This window comes from Pinus tabuliformis, chromosome 5_1 (assembly GCF_031772625.1).
Source record: "Pinus tabuliformis cultivar Carrire ecotype Pingquan chromosome 5_1, CPIR1, whole genome shotgun sequence".
NCBI lineage: Eukaryota > Viridiplantae > Streptophyta > Pinopsida > Pinales > Pinaceae > Pinus > Pinus tabuliformis.
In genome coordinates, this window is record NC_142305.1 from 446782986 (window position 1) to 446804174 (window position 21189).

The following is a 21189-nucleotide window of genomic DNA, read 5'->3' on the forward strand; positions in this document are numbered from 1 at the left end:
TTTCCTTATCATAGGAAAGAAGAAAGAAACAACATCAGCGATGGTTTTCTCCCACATTGGGTTTCCACCTAAAAATCCTGGTGTTCCATGCGTGTTTGGTGTGATTTATTTATGTTCTTTACTGCGTACTAAAAGGTAATTAATTTATTGATGCATTGAGTAAGAATAATCATCTCATGAAATATATTAAAAAATCAGTAAACTGGGTATACACAGGTTTCCTTCTCTAAAGTAGTGTACATATGCAGTTTGTCTTAATAACAATAGCATATATTTATCAGAATATAAAATTAGAATTTTGAGTTTTAAAATATTAATTCACCCTACACCCCCCTCAGTGTTTTTCCCAACAATTCACTGTAAAAAGGAAATGAATAAATGCATAATATGTTTGGATAATATGTGACCATTATTCCATGCAAAAGCTCCATATTTCTTTTGAAGTTTACTGAAATTAGTATCTTTAGTTGAACCCAATCTATTTTTTTCCGAATGGATGAGGGGGAACAAGATTTTGTTTGTAAAAGAGTTGTATTCCTTTATTTCTATTTATTATTTCTAGACATATAAACAATAGGGGAATTAGGTTCATACATATACAAAATAGAACATTTCCAGTTAAGAGATTCAAATATTGTGGGCATGATATAAATATGATTTATTTTTGAATTTACACCATACCCATTTCTCCTAGTTTGAATTTCTAGTATGTCTATGTCCATACCTTCAATGCTTCTAATTCAACTCAAATAAAACCCCAATCCATTTTGTTCCAAATTCTCATATTTACTCTCTAGACCAAGGAAAAGGAAATAGGGATGGAGTTGAAACCTTATTTGATGACCTCAATTGGGTTTTATATTTTCGGATTAAACTCGCTTTCTCATAGGAGGTTTCCCTTGATTTTCCTACCATTCAGATTGGATGAGTGATATGTAATTGCAGTTTTTTCTTTCCAACCAGATTGAATCAATAATCTATATTTGCAGCTCTGTCTTGCTAGCCAAATTGAATGAGTGATTTATATTTTTAGTTATGTATTGTAATTGTGTTTCTAGGATGTCAATTCTAATACTAATTTTGTTTAATAAATGCATTTTTTTATATTCATAGGGAGTTTTGATTTTTGTCTTTCACAGGGACTTTATTTGTAAGAGCATAAAATTTGATTAGTATGCATGCAACCATGAAGGAGTTTTTGTTGTAGACGAGACAAGTGTTAGTGGGTAGGAAGATTACCCCCTTCCATTTGGAAACATCGATTGTCATACTTTTTTTTTACTAAAGCTATACCATATTTCATTGACCTCTCTATAAGAGAGCCATTTCTTAATGTAGAATTCATGCATTTTATAACTATCAATGTGTTGATTATTTCTTAATATTATCTATAATGAATACTATTTGTAACTTGGTTTTATAACTTTATTTTAGTTACACATATCATCAGTTGATAGGACATGAAGTTGAGGTTATGACTAGTCATAATACTCTAGTTGGTTGATGTCAAGCCTTAGGCTTGTCAAAATTGAATGCATCTCAAGTCAGCTTCTTGATTATTTTATATGTGTATTGGAGTGCCTTTAATAACTTTTTTTTTCATTTTAAGTTTTAGTGGTTTCTATTGTAAGTCCCTTTAAAAAATTTGTGTTTGCGTTAATGAATTGTATTGAGTCGTATATATACATTTATATCATGATATTATTGCAATCAAGTGTTTGGAATATTTGGGCTTTGTTGTTATCTTCCATATATAAACAAATCTATTTATTATATATCTGATGAAAAATCTATTTTTTCTAATTATCTTGAAAAGGGAAAAAAGATATATATGAAAAATTGAAATTGTGGCTAAGTCTAGAAAATTTGTACATACTAATGAAAGTATAAGCTTAGTCATCTAATGGATAAATGGATTTACTGTTAATGTGAGAAAGTAATTTTCTATTTTGTTTTTTAACTATCTAGAATATAGTTTGTAGGAAGGAGCATAGATTATTCATGCTTTTCTTGCTTAGTAAAAGAGGGCCAGGGAATAATACTCTTATATATGATCGGTTTTCCAAGCCATGTTGATCCTTAGGGTTTCTTATTGGCTATCTGAATAGAAGTGTTTTGTAGACTTTGGATTAGGGAATCTCAAAGGATCCCATCATTTATGGGAGTCCCTTATTTTTTTCATTTTTATTATAGTTCTCTTATACTCTATGAATAGTATCTATCCATTGGATGGTCAACCTTATATATTGCATATCCATGTTAGTGTGCATACAATTTGGATAAGATTTAACAAAGAGTGACCTCCAAAAATCAGGCCATTTTTATTTGAGTCGAATTAGAAACTTGATATCTATCTACCATCCAACTGGCTATAAATTTTGAGCAACCATAAACGATGAAGTCATGAATGAAGTTATTTGACCTCTTAGAAGAAAAGTAACCACCTTTGATGACAATTTCATTTTAGACTTTTTCACCGGACTTGTTAATGTTCGATTCTGAAACATGTATGAGAGGTGGTTTTAACCTTGCATTTGAAGATGGATTTATTCAACTCAAATGGTTTTATTTGAGTTCAATTCATTCAACACATTTCTTTAAAGGGTGATAGCTCAATGGAAGAGCACTTGCCTTGCAAGAGGTTGATGGTTCAATTCCATCGTGCCCTAACATGAATTAATCACTAAAGAAATAAAAAGATTCACATTCTATATTTTGCTTCTAAACATATTTTTTAACTGTCTCTAAAGAGATAATAATTGGGATTAAATAGATATGTATGTATAGAGACAATATATCTTTAATTGTATCTATAGTCTCTTGAGAGACAAAAATGAATTGTCTTTTAAGACAAAATAATAGTTGTGTTCTATATTATCTTTATAAAGACAATTTAATTTGAGATAGACACTTAAAGGCAATATTTAAGATAATTTACTCAAATTTTGTCTTAAAACCCCCCTTTATGTACTAGTGATTTTTATTAGTGAATTCCATCAATTCTTATATTACTGGATCTTGAGTTGTGCACTATGTAACATTATCTATGCTTAGTTTCTACAACAAAGCCACTCCACAGGTGTCTTTGTAAAAAAAAAAAAAATCCAACCTCCAAGCTCCATGCTCAGGAAAGTACATGGAATTTCAAACTCGCACATCAAATATCTCATAGTTTTCGCAAATTCTCTCAAGTCAATCTATGATATCAAGATTATTACAATATCAAAAATGTAGAAATACATAAAATGAACAATAATAAAATAAGCTCAAACATTTTCATTAATAAAACTAATATTTATACATATGTACTCTATTGATCCAGCTTCTTAGAATCTCTCACAATCTCTCAACTAATAATTCTTTATAATCTCAAATTCAACCTTCCTCACATAACAAATATATAACAATAATAATTCTAGAATAGGAAAAATTATCATAATTCTAAGAGTAACATAATATAGCAATGTATTGCTTTTTTATCTTCTTATTTCAAATTTCTTAATGTTCCTCAAAAAGCTATAGGAGATTTTGGCATTTAAGTGTTTGGGAAATTTGGTGGAATAATCATCCCTCTAGGTGTAAGGATATTAGGGTAATTCCTTATTTTGATTTACATTACAATGGTGACTAGTTAGACCATAGCCCCTTTCTAATACAAAATTTGAGAAAAGAAACATTTGTTGTCCTAAATCCTCCACAATTGTAATTCAATTCCTTGAAAATCACAACACCTAAAAATTAGTTAAGTTACTTATATTCTCTTCTTAGAAAATAATTTTTAGTTTTTCTTGACAGTGATCATATAAAACAAAAAGTTGAGACTATCTAAATGTTCATAAGACACCATTTCTTTATCTAATCTATTTTAATAAATTTTTAAAATTTATTTAAATTAATATCTTCACTGGCTTTCTCTCTATGTAAAAACAAATCAACGGAGTCATAAAATCCATGTAAAATGTGTATATATATTTATTATCTATTTATTTATATACATATATTTATTTCTATAAAATAAAAATTTATCTCTTAAAAAGATATAAATATTTAAATTTAATTCATTTATTATCTTTTATTATTAACTAAACTAATAATGCACTTAATAAATACAAATTTATTTCTCAAAACAAAATATTATATTCATAGAAAATCTCTTCCTCCTAATAAAATTATACTTTTAAATATACAAATACCTCAACTTTATCTTTCTTAATTATTATTTATTTCTATGGGATCATTTTCCATTAAATAAAATATTTTTATGTGATCTCTAATAAGTTTCATTCCCTCACCATCACGGCGTTAAGAATTTTATTCAAAGTGAATAATTTTTTATTTTTTTTATTTTTATTTTAAAATTAAATAATTAATTATTATATTAAACTAATCCTTACGCATCATGTAACATGCTTATTTTCTATATATATATTTTGAAATAGATGATCCATCATAATTATTAAAAAAAAAAACACCGAAGAAACTTACGTTAAGAGAAGTGTACTCCGATTAATAACCTCTCCCATTGTTATTAAATTCTCTCTTAACCCCTCCCATGTTCCTCGAAATTGAGGAGAAATACATGACCAATGCAATTCCAAATGGAAACTGACATATTGACGAGGAAATGTGGGCCCAGCACCTTCCCGGAACCTTCACACATCGCTACCACTATTTATTATATTGCGTGCATAATGAAAACAAATAGGAAAAAAAAGATTATTAAATTGAAGGAGTGTTTCCGCTGATTTTCATGGAAACTTCCTCCAAAGCTTCTTAAGAGGAATGGCAGGCTCTGTTAGCTATCTTTCCGTGAAGCCTAAGTAATATCCAGTTTCTTTATATATAGATGTGCTCTCAGTTGTAGGAATTATTGTTGAGATATAATTCACTCTCATTCATCTCTCATACCAAAGATGGTGCGTGATATGATCAGAAATTGTGCGGTTTCTAACATTCGTGTCATGTCTATGTACTGGAGAACTGTTGTGTCCATGGCACTGAGGCGAGTGCAGAAATTTTGTAGCATCTGCAACTTTTATGTTTATGTTTGGGTTTCTCAGATGATGAAAATCAAATTTTCTGAGTTTAGCGATCCTAAAGACTCGGAGATAACGGCAGCTGGAGAATACGAGTCATCTGCATCTATGAATGATGAGAGGAGCAGTGAGTGTGTAAATGAAAGATGCATGGTTGTCGTCCATACATGGGATGTACCTCGGTTGTTCAATACCTTGGACACCAATGGTGATGGCATCGTCCGGGCAGAGGACGTACTAGGGTTACTGCAAAAGCTTGGGGTGCCATGCATCTCTGATGATAATATGAAAATCGTGATGGGTTCTCCGGGGCATGTGAGCTTTGATGCATTCTGCAGTTTTTATCTGAATCTGTGGGAGGAAGCTCTTGAGCATGCAGAGACAGAGGAGAAAGTGTTTATGGAGGAGGAGTTGGAGGAAGCCTTCATTGTTTTTGATAAGAATGGGGATGGGTTCATCAGCCCATGGGAACTTCAACAGGTCCTGCTCAGCTTAGGACTAAAAGAAGGACAAGATCTGGAGAGTTGTGAAATGATGATCACAAGATTTGACAGAAATTCAGATGGTAGAATCGATTTTGAGGAATTTAAGAACATGATGATGACGGCGGACGGATCTCTGTAAATGTGTTGTACAATTATCTTTGGTATAGAAAATGAAAGAAATAGAAATTTTATTTTCTTGTCGTTTTTCCTAATATTGAAATAAGTATAAATTTTGTATTTGTTGTTGTTTAAGAGTATGTGTGTGAAGTTCAGTAATTATTATAAAGTTTTAAATTTAAATTTTATAGAAAAAGATTTAGAATAAAAATTAAATATAGAATTTTATAGAAAAAGATTTTGTATTATTTTGAAATTTAAACATATATCATCAAAAGCATTATAATTTAAATAATGTTTGGTCTTAAACTATTTTGTGGGAAATCATATTTATTGATTATTAACTTAAGTTTAAGTATAACATAATAAAATAGATGTTGTTGAAAACTACTAAAGCTACAATATATTGAGTTGCATAAAGCAAAAAAAGAGTTGTTAGGAGACATGTCATGATATCAAGAGCCTGAAGAGGTCACTAGAGTTGGGACCTATGTGCTTTTACTGGTAGGAGTAGGAGGTTTAAGTTCACACTCTAGGTGACTTTCCAAGTGAGCTAGGGGCTATCCAAACTAGCCAGATAAGAATGCTAATACCATCGCACCCTCTTGATTTCATTCAATGAAGAGATGATATCATTACATTCTTCATGATTCTCTTTCATGACCCTGCCCAAAAGAGTTTCCATATACCAATGGAGGGTGATGGATTTCAAGTATTGGCTCCCTCTTCTATTGATATGACTAGGTTAAGGAACCTAATTGGTTACCTAATACAAGATTTCAAGGTCAGAATATGATTGACAATCATTAGTGGTGAGGACTTCGAGTTGACAAATTTCTTCATGAATTTTAGGAGGGGGTTAGCAGAATGAAAGATAGCTACAACTTATGGGCATGGGCTTGGGCTTGGGCACATGGCCTGCCCTGGGGACCTTTGCCTCCATCTCCCCGACAGTTGCACATTCATTGTTGTGGCATATTGCACCAAAAGGAGAAAATCCAAGCAAGAAAACCATCCCACAACAGCCCAAGACTAGAGAGGTGAGACTAAGAAGGCCAAAGAGAAGGAAAAACCAAAAGAAAATGGTATTTTTGGTGGCTCAAGTCAACAAATAGATAAGTACCAAAAAATCAAAAGGGAAGATGAAAAACCCTTGGCAGGGTCACATGCTCACTAGGAGACACCATAGTGCAAGCCACAATTCACCCCAGTAGAATCTAAAACACAACCACCAAGCTTACACAATAGAGAAATGAAACTAGAGAATAAAATAACTAAGTGAAAAGAGTATGAAGATACCTTAATGTATCCATCCCACTTTACCTGATTTGGTGAATTCGCATGCACTGAAGATATGATAACATCACGAATTACTTCAACGTCCAATGCCAGTGTAGATTGCAAAATCCTAAAGTAGGAAGCCTCTGTGCACCAAGAATCTATCTCCAAACCAATATTCAACATCCCATGTGAGCAACAGGTACCTTCAGTCTGAAAGACCAAGTTGGATTGCATGCAGACACAGGTCACATCCACTCCATTGCTAAATATGTGTGACCACATATAAAAAAACCCTTGAATTATGCCATAGCTCTGCAATCTTTTCACCACACACAAACTTGTCACGGCTAGACAACTGAGAGAATTGTCACACTTGCAGCAGGAGAGTAGACCAAGCACACAAGAAAATTCGGAGAACAAAATTTCTCCTCATAGAAAAATCGAAAATAGAAATTTTCGACATGGTAATGAATGAGGTGGGAAAAAATCGCATGTGTATTTCATGGGGCAAGTTGGCCACCCCCGAACTCCCAAATGTTGTGGGAGAGGGAGAGGTGGTGGGGTGTTGCCCCTTTACCTCCAACGTCACATCGCGCAACAACTCAATCGAGGGAAATATAGAATTATATTATAAATGAATAATTATTTATATAAATTATATACTTTGTTTTATTTATATCAAGTGTTATATATATATATATATATATATATATATACATATATATATATATATATATATATATATACATATAGATATATATATATATATATATATATACATATATATATATATATACATATATATATATACATATATATATATATATATATATATATACATATATATATATATATATATATATATATATATATAATCTATTTCAAGTGTGAATGGTGGAATTGTAAATTAATTTACAGCTCAAATCTTTATAAATGAAATTATTAATTACCATTCAAACCAAAAGCTTTTTCATCTAAGAGATTACCCCGAACACACATGAACATACATAGAAATCTCTTATGGACTCATACCCAAATCCTAATGTTTTAGGCACTTTAGGTTCACACATAGCTAAAACATCTCTATGCGTAGGTTTCTTAACAACTTTTTTAGGATTCATTTGAAAACAAGGTTGGATATAAACCTTAGATTACATGGAACATTATTTAAAGAGTACAACTAAAACATACACACATAAGTTTGCCACATATACATCTTGAAGTTTTTCCTCATTGTTATTGCCAATAATGAGATTTTAATTATACCTTAGTACAGAAAAATAAGTATTCAATCATATATTAATACTATATCCTTTTATAAAGAGAAATCCCCCTTCAAAATTCTCTTTACAACAAAATGGGTAATAATACAACTATAATTTGACATAATACTAACATGTATTCTGAATAATGATAGTCCTAACACACCATAGTTTAAACTAAAGGTAGCCTTAAAATCGATATTGCTTTCATAAAAGCTATGAAATAATTTCACTTACTATGTATTATATGCTTGGCAAGAATTTCATACTCACACTTTCACATACAACATTGCAAAACATCATTTTCATTTAGTGGTATAAGACTTAATTAATTAATTAATTATTACCAAAAATTAATAACTAATTATATGCATGCGTTTCCATAAAATAAATGTTTATTTCCAATTTTAAATAAACATTTAAACATAATCATTATCCTTTATTTTTACCTAAAATAATAACATACTCACTAAACACCAATTTATCAATATAGTAGTCAAAACAAAATATGACATTCGGAAAACCTTTTCCTTAAAGTATCTGTATATTTAAAGTGTAAGTATATTTATCGATATAATAGTTAAAAAAAAAAATACTATATCCATTTAAAACCTCTTCCTCCCTGATCTACGTTTGTAAATACAGTTATACTTTTGAATATACCAATACCTTAATCTTTATCTTTCTGGTTTATTATTTATTTCTATATAATTATATAGATTTATTGTTTATAATATTATATAAATATAAAATACAATCTAAATATCGTATCAATATCACTAATCATTGATTAGATTGTTTTTCTTCAATTATTAAAAAAAATTCATTATATGATTTAAAATTATTTTTATGTAATTATATAAATTTACCATTTTACATATTATATAAATAAAAAATACAATCTAAATATTATATCAATATTACCAATCATAAATTAGATTATTTTTCTGTAATCACTAAAAAATATTATCATCATATGATTTTCTGTAATCACTAAAAAAAAATATTATCATCATATGATTTAAAATTATTTCTATTTGATCATATAAATTCACCATTTATAATATTATATATATATAAAATACAATTTAAATATATCAATATCACCAACCACAAATTAGATCATTTTTTTTAATCATTAATTTTTTTTATCATTATACCATTTAAAATAAATTTCCTTCCATCACCATAGTAGCATTGTTTTGAATTTTATACAAAGTGAATATATATATATATATATATATATATATAATTATAATATTGAGATATATGGCCCATCATAATTATAAAAAACCTTCCATCACCATGGTAGCATTGTTTTGAATTTTATACTGATTTTTTTTTTTTTTTAATTATAATATTGAGATATATGGCCCATCATAATTATAAAAAAGTTGAAGAAGAAGAGAAGCGTGCTCCTTCAACTTCTTCTCTTCCATTTTTGTTATTAAACTGTTTCTTCGCCCCTCCCAAGTTCCTCGAAATTGCGGAGCAATATCGTGATCGATGCAATTCCAAATGGAAACTGACATATTGACGAGGAAATGTGGGTCGAACACCTTCCCGGAGCCTTCATACATCGCTACCACTATTTATTAAAACAGAAGAAACAAGACTATTAGATTGAAGGGTTGTTTCCGCTGAGGTTCATGGCAACTTACTACAATAAAACAAAAGCTTTGTAAGAGCAATCGCCGGCAGCTACCATTGCGTGACGCCCCAGTAATATCCAGTCTATATGTGTGTGTATTGTTGAGATATAATTCACTGTCACTCATCCCACATACCAAAGATGGTGCGTGATATCTTCAGAAATTGTGCGGTTTCGCACATTTGTGTCATGTCTATGTACTGGAGCACCGTTGTGTCCATGGCACTGAGGTGGGTGCAGAAATTGTGTAGCTTCTGCAACTTTTATGTTTATGTTTGGGTTTCTCAAATGATGAAAACCAAATTTTCTGGCTTCAGCGATCCTAAAGACTCGATAATGACAGCTAGAGAATGCGAGTCATCTGCATCAATGAATGATGAGAGAAGTAGTGAATGTGTAATTGAAAGAAGCGTGGCTATCGTCCATAGATGGGACGTACCTCGGTTGTTCAATACCTTGGACAGCGATTGTGACGGCATCGCCAGTGCAGAGGATGTACAAGGTTTACTGCAAAAGCCTGGGATGCCATGCATCTCTGATCATAATATGAAAATGGTGATGGGTTCCCGGGAGCATATGAGCTTTGATGAATTCTGCAGCTTTTTTCTGAATCTGTGGGAGGAAGCTCATGAGCATGACGAGAGGGAGGATGAAGTGTTTATGCAGGAGGAGTTGGAGAAGGCGTTCAGTATTTTTGATAAGAATGGGGATGGGTTCATCAGCCCATGGGAACTTCAACGTGTCTTGCTCAACTTAGGGCTGAAGGAGGGAGAGGATTGCGAGAGGTGTACAACGATGATCGCAAGATATGACAGAAATTGTGATGGAAAAATTGATATGGAGGAGTTTGGGAGGATGATGACCATGACCAACATCTCTTTGTAAATGTGTTTATAGTAACTTTATACAATATAGAAAATAAGATAAACATAAATTTGGGAAGAGAGTTTATGGATAATTTTGTGTATTTTTGCAAACGTATATTATATCTTTTGAGTTGATATTATGAAATAATGTTTGTTATTATTTTTTTAGTTTTTTTCCGAAGAAAAAAGCTGTAACTTTTTATTAAAAAATGAAAAGTTACAATTGCAGATGCATGATGCATTTCCATAAGCTGTCCAAAGGGCTCAAGTGCCATGGCACCCTTCGCATCGTTACAGAGCTAACGAGCAAAAAATGATGAGAAAAGAAGAGAGAGAGAGGAGAGGAGTGAAAGAAAGAGAAAAACTGAGAATCACTTCAGGTTTTCCTTCCTTTTTTCTTTTCGACCTTGCGCCACTCTCCTTGAGTGGGCTCGATCGAGGCTATGACTAGCTGTGTTTCTGCTTTCTGTGTGCCTAATTCCTTGTCTGAATCTGATGTGTCTGATTGATGGTGCCTCTTTATCCCTCCCATGTTCTGGTCATCAGTAGTCTTCTCTGCCTGATTTGGATAAAGCTGTGATGCCTTGGTGTCTGATGTGGTTCCCTTCTGATTCCCCATTTCTTGGGAGACCTCCCCTTTTTCTGTGGTGGGATCTTCCTCTTCGGCTTCTGATTCTTCATCTTCTGAGACCGGAGGGGAGAAGAGCCATCCTTTCTTCTGTTTCCCTTTCTGCTTCCTTTTGTTGTTTACTTTTTTAGCTTCTGGACATGTGCTTTGCAGGTGCCCTGTTTGTCTACAGAGTCTGCACCTAAAAGCAGTGTTTTCGTAGTCTAATGTTTGCAACCAGTTTTGTTGTTTGTAGATCAGCCTTATGTTGTCCGGTAGCCCCTGACTTAGATCCACTTCCACACAAATTTGTGCATAAGTGAAAATCCTTTCATCAATCCTTTCTGTATCTGTTTTGATGTATTTCCCTATGTTGTTCCCGATTCCTTCTAATACTCGTTCGCTCCAGAAATGTAGGGGAAGGTTGTGTAAACGGACCCAGACCAGCATTTTGGAGACTGTCATTTTATTTGGATCGAAATCTGTAAACCATGGGGTCATGAACAGCCCCGCCGTTCCCCAAAACCAAGGCCCAACATTGATGATTGTATCTCTGGCTTCCCTGGATGCAAATCTGACTATGAAGAACCCTTTGGAGCATAAGTGTATCTCGCATTCCATGGTCCAATTGACAAAAATCCAATGAAATAACTTCGTTGGTGTTGGCCAAAAGCTGTTGAATCGGCATATTAGAGCCTGCGATTCATATGTCTCAACATAGTTATCCAACCCTGTGGAATCAACATTAAGGGCTGGGGTTTGCCCTAGCTGGTCTACTATGTATGGCCGGGGTGTGTATCCGCCTTGATCTGGGGAGGATCCCGTTTCTCTGTTACCTTGGAGGATATTTTTATAGGATGGAGCTCCTTTAGAATTTTGCTGGGGTGTTGATTTCCCCTTTTCCCCTCCTTTATTGCTTGGCTATCCCTGAGATGGTGCCCCTCCTCTCAGCCTGAGATTCAAGCCAATGGTTTCTCCTGAGCTGATCTCGTAGCTCCCCAAGGTTCTATTGTCTTGGAGAGACCACCTGCCACTGACTAAATGTTGGATCTGGCTAGGATAGCCAGTCAATGCACAGATCTGCTGCTTTAACAGCGAAACATAGCTATCTCTACTTACCCAGATTAAGATGGAATTATTTTCAGGGGTTTTAATGAAAATCTGGAAGCGGTTGTTGTTTACCTAATGTCTGCAATTACGCTGAGTTCCTACTCTGCCTGCGAGGGTGACGTTGCTGGTTGCCTTGTGATCTGGTTGTCGGCGTTCTTCTAGATCTGAGCTACCATTGAGATCTGGCCTCCTTTTGGTTCGATCTTCAAAACCTCTGCTCAAACTATGCGTTTCCCCACCGATCCGCTGCCTAGGTTCTGGGTAAGCTTGAGACTTGCTCAGATAGGGTAGATCCGGCCTGTGGCTGCAAAGATTGGGCCATGCAGATGTGTGATGGAGTAGATCTGCTACATGCAGACCCATATCTTTGCATGCAAAGGGCAGCCGCAGGGAGAAAGACCAGATAGTCGGCAGGCTGACGGATCCTGCAAAAAATAAGCCATAACCTAACGGTTTTCTGCTCCCGAGATGGAATCTGAACCCAGAAATGCAAAATGTCTGCAGATCTCTGATCTCGTGATGCTTCTCAGACTTCGACTTCAGATCTTCCTTTGATATGTTTAGTCCTTCGAGCAAAAACGCTACTCCGAGGCCGTCGAGTATTTTTCTGGCGTTTGGCCATAAGATCAATATCTTACCGGCAGCTTGGGGTTCCGAATGGTTCAGCGTTACGTTCTTGAGGCCGCTCCTGAAGAGCACTATGGCTTTGGCCGCCCCTGCCTCGCCGCCTCCAACTGTCGTATTGGCGTTGAGTCGATTCCCATGGCAGGAGGAAAGCGTTGCGATGGCCATCTACGAAACCCTGAAGATCAATCTGCGTAAAAAAGTCAATTGGTCTATTATTTCTTTAGTTAGTTAAGTTATTTGTGGGATTAAGGTTTGGTTTAAGAAGTATAATTATTTTGAGTTTATATTAAGGAAATGATGTTTGTTTTTTTATTTTTCTAGTTGGTTAAGTTATATGTGGAATTAAGGTTTGGTTTAAAAAATATAATTATTTTAAGTATATTTATTTTTGCTCACACTTATTCTTAATATGGTTAGATTTTAGAAGTCTTTTTCTAATTACGATAAAGTTTTAAAGATGAGTAAGCCTTCAAAACAATTACAATATTGGAATTTAATTTAACAATAATAATAATAATTACATTTTATTTTAAATTTATAATAAAGAAAAATAAAACTAGTTCGATATTTATTAATATTGATCATGATATAGCTCCACGGGATAGGCGAGTTGGTAATCGCGTTGCGGCGTAGTTCGTCTGTAAAGCGGACTCTGTATTTGAGGTCACGAGTTCAAATCCCCGGACTTACCTGGAGCTTTGTTATAGCAAGCAGACGCAGTTCCCAGGGGTTATAGTGGTAGCGACCAGAATCGACCCCGTGTTACGCGAGTTGCGAGGCTGTCCTAGATGTCGATTCCCATATCAACAAAAGAAACAAATATTGATCATGATATGATAATAATGATGTTTAATCTAAGTATAAATTTGATAATTTAAGAGAGTCTCAATGTCACAAAGGTGAAACACTTCCATACCATAATTTTTGGAAATTGACCAACTTAATATAGAACTCATGAGAATTTGTTATTATTTTAACAATCTTAAATTTCTTCTTTACACCAGTGAGAATGTAAAGATATTTTTTATTTTCCAGATTTGGATTGATCACCTCTTTATAATATCTTGATTTATATTTTGTCTAACTCTTTACCACTCCATAATTTCTCCTTAAATTTTGATGTAATAATATTTTAATATTATTATTATTCTACACAATAATCTCTTCCTTTATCCCTTATTGGTTGAGTTAAGCACCTCTGCCAAATATGATTTTGGCTAGTATTAGAGCCAAATTTATGAAATCTTTTGCCTTCCATGTTGTTTAACCTCTTCTTATATATAAGGTACCTAGTCATAACCATGTTTCCAATAAAAGAAAGTCGTTTTATTTTTTATGAGGAGGATAAGATAGAGTGTGTTTTATTTAATCTTGAAATTACAGGCTATAAGTTGCTTTTGGATTTGTTCTATCTTCCTCCACAGCTATTTAGAGATACTACATCCCCAAACCCCACATCCATATAAAATAATAGTGGTGAAGAAAGTCTCAAAGAGAAGTTTATTTTTATTCCATATCTAAATAGTTGCTAACTTACAATTTTTTAAAGTCCATAGTAAGTTTTCCATCCTCCATTTATCTTTTTTTCAATGCTATAATTTCACTTGAACTAAAATATTTATATGAAGGAACTTCCTCCAAATTATTATTATTGTGTATGAAAATATTATGTATAAGCTTTCTAAATTTTAATTATTATAATTAAATTTAAATCAATTTTATTTTACAATGATTTGATATTAGTATATGAGAAATTATTATACGAGAAAGGATTGTAGAAATTAAATGCCGGTTGATTGTTTTGTAATCATTTAAATTCGGTAATATTCAATGCGAGTTGAAAGTTCATTTTACTCAGCTCTGCGATTTGTTTAGGTTTTGTTTTGTAATGGCTTGATATTTATTTTTTCTTTACCAGAAAGAATTTTGGAATTCATTATATGTCCGTTACACAAAGTGAAGAGATAAGATTTGATATTTTTATTGATGTCAAAATAATTGGCACAATAGTAGATTAATGGTCAATGAGTTCAAATACACAACCCGAATGCAAAAGCAACCCCTGACGCACAAAAGACAAATGAACCAAAAAACTAGATGATTAGAGAAAAACTTAAACGACAGACGTCGAATATAAAATTTTGGTGCCAAAGTTTATCAGGTCTAGAAGCATCATTTTCTACCCATGCGTCAGCATTGTTATCTGTATTTGTAGGTACATATTGATGCATTTTATTTTATTTTGGCGTAATCATTATAATATAAACGGTAGATTTAGGGGAGCTGACTCTAATGATTTTGAAACTGTGTCCTTGAATTTCAATTTTCTGTGCATTATATATATTCATAATAATTCAATTTTCTGTACATTATACATATTCATAATGTCGTGTGAAGAGATTATAGAAATTTGGGCTTCTTTCAGCAGGGAAACTGCAATTACAGTGATACTTTTTCTTTTTTTTTGCGTCCAATGCCAACAATGAAAAATATGTAAACACAAACTAAGATAAGAGATATTACAGAAATTTCGGCTTGTTTCAGGACAAAACCTGCACTCACTGTGATCTTTGTTTTTGTTGTGCAGGTAATGCCAACAATCATTTTGGAAAATTTTCCGATGAAACAATTCTTTGTTAGGAAAAAATACCTAAACACAAACTAAGATAACGGAGACTGAGGCAAGAATATTCTTAGTGTTCATGCTGTCAATGGCAACCAGTAATTGAACGTGGCCTCATCCGCACCCACTCTTGGGCTTTTGAACTCAGGTTTCTATGTTAATACAAGCCTGACCATCCTACTGCTTTCCACTAGACCACACCTGTCATGCCCCTAGACTAATGGTACTCTTCCAACCACACTATAGCCAGGTGCGGCACTACCAACCGTTTTCTTTTCACCAATAATTACGACTGTAGACTACGCCTAACATTTTATACTTAGTTTATTTTTCATTACCAAGTATTATTATGTTTCATTTATACAGTGAAAGCCCATAACATTCACATAGACAACATTATACAATAGAAATGCACAACAGTATAAAGGAAGGGGCAACTCCTTGCAATATGAGTCTACCCGAATCAATATATCGAGTCTCCTTTTATAAATACAATTTAAATCTTCGGAAACCCCAAATTTACACTTAGCCAAATTTCCAACTTCGGCAAACTTGGTTGCCAGCTCGTCGGCGCCTCCACACGGTCGCCGCATAACTCACCAACCCTTCATTCACCTCGTTGCACGATCGTGTTGTTTGCCCAACTTTGGCGCACTTCGTCATAACCAAGTCGCCACACACGGGCACCTCCGCAGGAGTCACACCTTCATTCACAACCTCAACACTTCATCATTTCCACTGTTTCATCGTGCACGGCGCGCCCTACACAAGTCGCCCATCTGCACAATTCTTCGTTTCGGCACGCCCTCGCCCGGCCGCCCGTCCACATGTCCACCCGTTCACCTAAATTCGTTCACCCGAGCAACTTCACCCGAGTCGCCACACGACTTCACCCGGGTCGCCACATGACTTCACCCGGTTCACCCGAACGACCTCACCCGGTTCGCCCGAACGACCTCACCCAGGTCGCCACAAGACTTCACCCAGCTCGCCCGAACAACCTCACCCGGTTCACCCGAATGACCTCGCCCGAGTTTCCTGCGAAAAAACCTCACCCGAGGCCTACCTGAACCACCTCGCCCGAGTTCTGCCTGAACGACCTCGTCTGAGTTCTGCCTGAATGACCTCGCCCGAGTTCTGCCTGAATGACCTCGCTCGAGTTCTGCTCAATGACCTCGCCTGAGTTTTCTACACGAGTTTCTCACCCAACTTTTCTGCACGAGTTTTTCACCCAAGTTACGCCTATCGTGCGGACTCATCCACACACTGCAGAACTCCTTTTATCGAACTCATGTTGATCGAATGATGATTACCTCCACAAATCGTCCACTAATATATACAGGCGGGTGGCGGGTTATGTCACCCAACCGACCCATGACCGACGCCCAAAGTCGACTCGTTCAACATGTTGCCTTTGCCCGAGTGGAGGGTCAGCCCGCCCAACTCATGGGACCACCCTCACAACTCACCCAACATCGTATAAACTCGCCTCTTGGTTCATTCATTTCGCATCTCGCACAAGTCCTTCGCACGGTGGAGTCGCCCTACCCGTCGCACGGACTGCAGGTCCATACATCCTCCCCCACTTAAAGTCATTATCGTCCTCGATAATATCTCATCCCGACAATCACCTGTCACCAAGATCACCATACCAAGGTATACACCCCATCAATATGTCATATATCAAAAATCATCTCAATCCATGACCATCAACCACCCTGTCACAATCTCCACATGCTGCTCCCCATCGTGAAAGGCTAACCCCTCCATCTCAAGCCACATGCTTCCTACAACATCTCGTGTCGACCTCATCATGTATCATCCTCGTGTGAACTGCTACCATGATACTCCAACATAATGCTAACACATCTCTGCACACTGCTAGCCCTCATGTTTTAACTAGTTGGGTAGCTAATCCAACTGTCACGCCCAAACCATGAGAATGTACATCCTCATGCCATCATCAGTCGTTTCTCTACACATCCTGTCACATCCTCAACTCGATTAGGAATCCATCTTCATATAAGTGTAAGCCATGCTTAGGTCCATGAAGTAGTCTCCATCTCATCTGCAACATGTTGTCCATGATGTTTTCTATCCAACATCATCATCCATCTACAAAACATCCATCTCCTCAAAGTGAAGAGATCATCTCATCAAACTTTGACTCTCGATGTGCCACATCCAGGTCCATGAAGCAACCTCCATCATATCTGTATGTGCCATCCCTCAAGTCTGCCATAGAAACAAGTATACACCTATCTCATCTATCCATGTGCTGCCCATGATCATAGATCAATCAGCGCCCATGTGTCAAAGTGGTTAAGTCTCGGCTCAACCCATGCCCAAGTGTTGCCACCAAGGCATCATCATCGTTGTAACTCCATCACCCCAAAGTGTCTCATATCGATCCTTCACATCAAGTCACTCTTCCAAGCCACACCCATACATGTACTCGAAAATATGCATCCCATTCTGCATCAAAGTCTCTGACCTCAGCTCCTCAATGCATAAGATCTTCCAAGTCCCCCATATATGAAGTCCTCAAAAGTCACAACAATCTCATGTCATCATGAGCTCCATGAGTCACCTCCAACCAACACTCTAGCAAGCATACAAGTCTCGGCCCAAAGGTCTCTGCAAGATGCCTCAGCTCTCCATGTAGTAAGAATGCTCCATAGTCTGCTCACAACTCCATCTAAGTCCATGGCCTTGTTGTACAAGAGTGCACAACCTCTCCATCGGCTCATAAGTAAAACATCTCCATGTCACACCAGCAAATCCACCTGCACAACATCCCTGCCTTGGTACTCCTCATTGGATGCCCATAAATGACACCTCTACAAATGCTCCTGCATAATGTCCCTGCATAAGACTGTCGTGCTCCTTGTCTCCAACCTGATGTCCATGACTAAGTTGCCCATGTAGTCCAACCATGTAGACCCATCACAACAATCGGTCATCCCATCCAAGTTTGCATATTCGGTCTACTGAACTTGGTCACCCAACCATATCATCATCATCAAGAGTCCCTTCAATCATAGCTCCCCCACTGAAGGTTCCACCAAGACTTGCTCTTGGTCTTGGCCATGAGAAGTCCACCCAAGCATCATCATACCCAACTGTGTGCCCTTCAATCTGTCCATGAGTCATGTCGGGCACTTATCCAATTCTCCATGTGGCTAAAGCATGACCCAATCCTCCGCCAATGATCATCATGTTCCTCCCTTGTACCTGTTATCACTCAGGTTGTCCCAAAGCTCCTTAAGGGATACGGCCAAGGTAACCACAAACCAATCTTTGGACTGCAGGTTCTAGCCAACCTGCAATCAGAGAGGGCTCTCTCTTAATGATTAGCTTTGTTGATGATGATTTTAGGCTATTTATTGATTTCAAGGGGTTTTGTTTCAGTTTTGGTGGGATGGATGAGGCTTCCAAGTAGAGAGGTAAGTATAGTATGAAAAATTTCAAACCATTGGGCGTGGAGTCAAGGAGTGGGACTGCTGGTGCGTTTTCTTGGTCACAAGAGGAGTACGAAGCAGGATAGCCACACATGAAACAACTTTCGAGCTAAATGGAGATGGATTGAAGGCTAAGGAATGAGAGGCAATTAAGAATCTCTTATTCAGCTTAACAGAGGGAAGGTGAATGAGCTCTATCTAGGAGCAGTAAAGAATTCCTAGATAACTGTCAAACATGGGTGACTTAGGAGAAATATGAGCCAAAAGGAATTCATATTCATTACCAATTCAGAGGAAAACATAAAGAAACAACAGAAATTGAGCATAGAGTGCAGTTAAACAAAGTCTAAGCTATTCATCTTTTCTGTTGTTTTAGATGGCAATATATGTATGATATGAGCATATATCAATGAAAAACAGAGGTAGAAATCACTTATTGAGTCGTGTTGCAGCACAAGAATTCCATATTCATTCTTTAAAACATTAATAACACAGCAGGCAGTCCATCCTCCAATCTTTTCAGCAGTCTTTGATTAATGAAAACATCAAGTATACAGAGCGAGTCTCTCGTGGAGCAAATCAACCAACCAACCCCTTAAACAATGAATTAGGGTGGTTTATATAGGGAAATATCTAAAAATATCCATTACAGCAGATCTTAAACAGATCTGAGGGAAATGAGTTCTTTAATCTAATCTTGTCGTGGAATTAATGCAAGAAAATCTCTAAGTGCTGCGCTGGGGAAGGTGCCTCAAAAAAATGAGTCGAAATATGTCATTATGGCTCTGTGCAGTTCATTTAGCGATAACTATGCTTTGGAGTTTGATCCCCTGCTCTTGAGTGGCTTTGATGTGCATTAACTGTGATCTGAGAGCCCTTAAATGACTTTACCTCTTTCTTTGACTTTGCTTGGGGGCCTTTAATGTTCGCCTGCTTCGATCTGATACTCTTTGCCGCTTCACTGATATTCTTTAATTTAATCAAGGCTTCATATTTCCTCTGATACTCTTTGACACTTGAATTGGGCCATTTTCTCTCCCTCGACGTGTTTGAAACTATCAAATCGCCCCTTTTATGCCCTTTCAAGGCAAGAATGGCTGATGCAAATGATTTCCGTGGCTTCGGGAATGCTACCGGCGCTGGCCGATTTGAATACGAACATAAATGAAGAAATCCTGTCAAAACTGCGAATTTTCGGGCCTCTTGGTAGACGAGAGATATGAAGCCTTCCATTTCGGTCATTTTTTCTTAGCGATGCGCAATTAGCGCTAAGCGCTAATCGGGCATCGAAAACTGCCTCAGTTTTTCATTCTGGGCTCTCTTTGCTGTGATTTGCGCCCTTTGCGCCTTCCTTTAGTAATGACGTCAGCAGGGGGTCTCAATACGGTAGTGACGTGGCAGGGTGTTGTGGCAGGGTGATGTGGCAGTACGGCGGGGATTAACTCGGAGATCGGAAATCAGCCGGGACAAGGGGCAATGGCTTTTATATATGTGATGCGATAGGAGAGATCACCGATTTCGAAAAGGCGACAAGGCATGTGGCTGTGCGATAATGGGAAATATTGCGGAAATGAATGGATCGTGATGCGATATGCTTTTGGATGCGATAGCAATATCGCATCGGTGGATGAGAGGGGGGCGTATGTATATAGGTAGAAAAAACCTTGCGACTGCCGACCGCGAAATCGCATCGGCGAAGTGATATCGGGAAGATATAAAAGGGGGTGGGCCGATGAATGAATGTTGCGACCTCCGACAGCGATATCGCGTCGGAGGAGAGGAAAACTCATCGGAGGAGGGTTAATGTGATCGGAAAAGGCCTTTTAAAGCTTTGGAAGGGTTCTTGATGCATCGGAATGAGTCTGATAGCATTTGAAGGGGGTTTTTGTGTTTTGGAAGGAGTCCAAACACCTTAGGAAGACGTTTTTTTTGAGAAAAATGAGGGTTCTTACTAAGTTTCATGTAAACTTAGTAATTCCCAAGCGATTTTTTATGGTTATATTAACCAGAGGAAGGGATAAGAATATAGGGGAGTTACTAACATAGTTTTAGTAGGGGGAGGG

The 21189-nt window shown here is 36.2% G+C and overlaps 2 pseudogenes; both read left to right on the forward strand.

Annotated features, from left to right (window-relative positions):
* The first annotated feature begins 4858 nt into the window (after positions 1 to 4858).
* Positions 4859 to 5679, forward strand: LOC149165398 (calmodulin-like protein 3 pseudogene; annotated as a pseudogene).
* A 4294-nt stretch (positions 5680 to 9973) lies between these two features.
* On the forward strand, positions 9974 to 10729 carry LOC149165399 (calmodulin-like protein 2; annotated as a pseudogene).
* The last annotated feature ends 10460 nt before the right edge of the window (positions 10730 to 21189 follow it).